This window comes from Lynx rufus, unplaced genomic scaffold (assembly GCF_022079265.1).
Source record: "Lynx rufus isolate CCGP_SWC_20201006 ecotype Redwood Valley unplaced genomic scaffold, mLynRuf1.p SCAF_2, whole genome shotgun sequence".
NCBI classification, from domain to species: domain Eukaryota; kingdom Metazoa; phylum Chordata; class Mammalia; order Carnivora; family Felidae; genus Lynx; species Lynx rufus.
In genome coordinates this window covers 41,746,617-41,750,438 of record NW_025814834.1, presented here as the reverse complement: position 1 = coordinate 41,750,438, position 3,822 = coordinate 41,746,617, and the positions used below count along the sequence as shown (strand labels likewise).

Genomic DNA, 3,822 nt, shown 5'->3' with positions numbered 1-3,822 from the left:
TTCATTTTTGCTTTTGTTTCCCTTGCTTCCAGAGATGTGTCTAGTAAGAAGTTGCTGTGGCTGAGGTCAAAGAAGTTGCTGTTTTTGTTCTACTCTACGATTTGATGGTTTCTTGTCTCATATTTAAGTCTTTCATCCATTTTGAATATTGCTTTGTATATGGTGTGAGAGAGTGGTCCAGTTTCATTCTTCATTACTTTCTAGTTTTCCCAATGCCAAAAAACAGACTCTTAACTATAGAGAACAAGCAAATGGTTACCAGAGTGGGGGGGGGGAGGTTGAAACAGGAGAAAGGGATTAAGAGTACATTTATGTTGGTGAGCACTGAGTAATATATGGAATTGTTGAATCACTGTATTGTACACCTGAAACTAATATAACACTGTATGTTAACTACAGTAGAATTAAAATTAAAAAATAAGTAAATGTATAACCAAGCACAAGTTTTTTGATGCTCTTGTTTTTGTTTTAGCAACAATTGTAGATTCATGTGCTTTTATAAGAAATGAGATTGCAAGAAAGATTCCATATATCCTTCACACGGTAGCCCCCAATGTAAATATCTTGCACAAATATAATGGGATATCATAACCCAGAAAATGACATGAATACAATCCACTACCTTATTCAGATTTCATCAGTATTACAATACATATGTGTGTGTATTTAGCTGCATGTAGCTTTAACACATGGAGATTTGTGTGACCTCATGTGTTAGACACTGTCAAGACACAGAATAATCCCATTACAATGATGCATTTTGCTACCCTTCCATGGTCTCAGTCACATCTCTTGTGCCCTCCCTTTCTAACCCCTGGAAATCACTAATTTCTTCATCTTTGTAAACTTGTCATTTTAAGAATGGAATATGAATCCAGTCATGTATAAGTAACCTTTTGAGATTCTTTTCTTTTCTTTTCTTCTTTCTTTCTTTCTTTCTTTCTTTCTTTCTTTCTTTCTTTCTTTCTTTCCCTTTCTTTCTTTCTTTCTTTCTTTCTTTCTTTCTTTCTTTCTCAGCATATTTATCTTTGGATTCATCCAAATTATTTCCTGTATCAATACTTTTTGTGAATAGTACCTCATGGTATGAATGCATGACAAATGAAACATTCACCTATTGTAGGGCATTTATGCTTTTTCCAGTCTTTAGCTATTACGATTAAAGCTTCAATGAACACGTGTACAGAATTTTGTGTGAACACAGTTCTTATTTCTTTGTTGTTTTTTATTTTTTTTATGTTTATTTTTGAGAGAGAGAGAGAGAAAGAGAGAGAGAGAGAAAGATGCAGAGAAAGAAGCAGACACAGAATCTGAAGCAGGCTCCAGGTTCTGAGCTGTCAGCACAAAGCCGGACCTGGGGCTCAAACTCACAGGCCACAAGATCATGACTTGAGCTGAAGTTGGTCGCTTACCCAAGTGAGACACCAGGCGCCCCTAGTTTTTGTTTCTTTGGAATAAATGTACAAGAGTACAATTACTTGGTTGTATGGTAAATGGATGGTTAGTCTTATAAGAAACTGTCATAGTCTTTTCCAAAGTGGCTATAATTATTTTCTATTTCTACCAGCAATATAGGATTGATCCAGTTTCTCCACATCCTTAATGAATTTGGTGTTGTCACTATTTTTCTACATTTTTAGCCATCATGATAGCTTCATGTAGCAAAATCTCACTTTGGTTTTAATTTGCTTACCTTTTATAGCTAATGATAATAAACATCTTTCTTATGTTTATTTGCCATCTTTAAATTGTTTTAGGCATAATGTTTCTTTATGTATTTTGATCATTTCCTAATTGGAATAGTTTTACTGTTGAGTTTTGAAAGTTCTTTATATAATCTACATTCTCTTCCATTTCATAGATTGTCTTTTATTCTTTTAATTTTTTTTTTTCAACGTTTATTTATTTTTGGGACAGAGAGAGACAGAGCATGAACGGGGGAGGGGCAGAGAGAGAGGGAGACACAGAATCGGAAACAGGCTCCAGGCTCTGAGCCGTCAGCCCAGAGCCCGACGCGGGGCTCGAACTCACGGACCGCGAGATCGTGACCTGGCTGAAGTCGGACGCTTAACCGACTGCGCCACCCAGGCGCCCCTGTCTTTTATTCTTTTAACAGGGTCTACTGCAGGCCAACAGCTTTTAATTTTGATAATGTGCGATTTGTTGTTTCTTTTCTTTTCTTTTTTTTTTTTTTTTGCTTTTAAAGACACTGTTTTTGGAGTAAAGTCCAAGAACTCTGCCTACCCTAGATCCCATAGATTTTCTTGTACTTTTTTTCCTAAAAAAATTTACAGCATTATGTTTTATATATAAATCCATAATCTATGGATCCATGATCTATAACATTTTGCACTTGATCTTAGCCAAAAGGCCGAGAAGCGATTGATCTATAACATTTTGTATAAGAGTGAGATGCAGGTAGAAGTTTTGTTCATTCAGTCATTTGCCTTTGGGTAAGGAACTGCTTTAGCACAATTAGTTGAAATGCTACCCAATATACATTGAGTGCCTTTTATACCTTTGTGAATAATCAGCCAGGCGTATTGTATGCATCTATTTCTGAACTCTATTGATCTGCATGTTTATTCCTCTAAGAATGCCACACTCTTCATTGCTATAGCTATGTAATAAGTTTGAATGGGCAGCGTGCTTTCTCCAATTTTACTTATTCTGGTAGTTGTAAGGTAAGAACTGGGAAGAATGTGGCTACTCCATCTTGGCTGAAATCAGAAGCCCACACAAGATTTTAATTGAGAAACAAAAATAAATTCATTTTACGAATTAATTCGAACATCATATTTTCTTTTAAAATTAAGTGCTTTCAAATAGTATTAGAATTTAAAATTTCAATTTCTTTTTACCTAAACATTAAACTCCAAATTACGTTTTTTCTGCATATCAAAGGCAATTTCTACCATTTTATACTACAACATTTCCATACAAATGGCTCACATCTCCACAGTAGGTATTGAATAAGAACAGAAATGTTCTAACTCTATAAAGAGATTTTGGAAAATGCTTTAAATCAGAGCTGAGCAATTTCACTTAATGTTTTATAATTTCCAATATTTCATAAATATCCCAGTTAAGCAATTATATGACTTTTAATGTTTGATGGCCCAAGTATTATTAATTGTCCAGTGTCATCAGTACTTTGGTGGGCTTAAAACAGTAATCAGTATAGTTCAGTTATTAAGTGTGGAATGGTCTGGGACTCTTATTATGATAACCTCGAATTATGTAGCCTGAAGGATGCCTATTATTAAAGGCACAACATCAGATTGGACATCAGTTGTCAATATTAACCTAAATGATATTCTATTGCATTTGAAGAACTGGTAAAAATAAAATTCATGTTTTAGGGGTATCTTACCATATAACTTTTTTTATGAATTCTATTCCAAGGTAGACCTGGTAATACACTATAAATTATAAACAAAAATGACATGTTTTAATAGTTAATCAACAATCAGGAAAGCTATCATCTTACTACATAATAATAGGAAGATGACTATAGTCTTTGTTAAAAATATTCTGTAGTAATATATTAATTTTGAGGGAAATAAATATCATTAAATGAATAAAGTTAGCTATTGGATATGAATTCAGTGTTTTACACATTTCTTAATTCAAATTTCCTTAAAGAAACTGCATACCATCTAGTGATCTAGTGGCAAAATTACAACTTTTAATTCAGCATTTTTTTTTCATGCAAGCATCATCATTATCTAAGTGATGAAAAAAAAAAAACCAAAACAACTTAATTAAATTTAAACTGAACATCTTTGGTGAAATAACTTTCTGGGAAATTTTCCAGATACT

General features: G+C 33.5%; 1 pseudogene; it reads right to left on the bottom strand.

Moving 5' to 3' along the window:
• Positions 1-2,215: 2,215 nt before the first annotated feature.
• Positions 2,216-2,383, bottom strand: LOC124516655 (uncharacterized; annotated as a pseudogene).
• Positions 2,384-3,822: the final 1,439 nt, after the last annotated feature.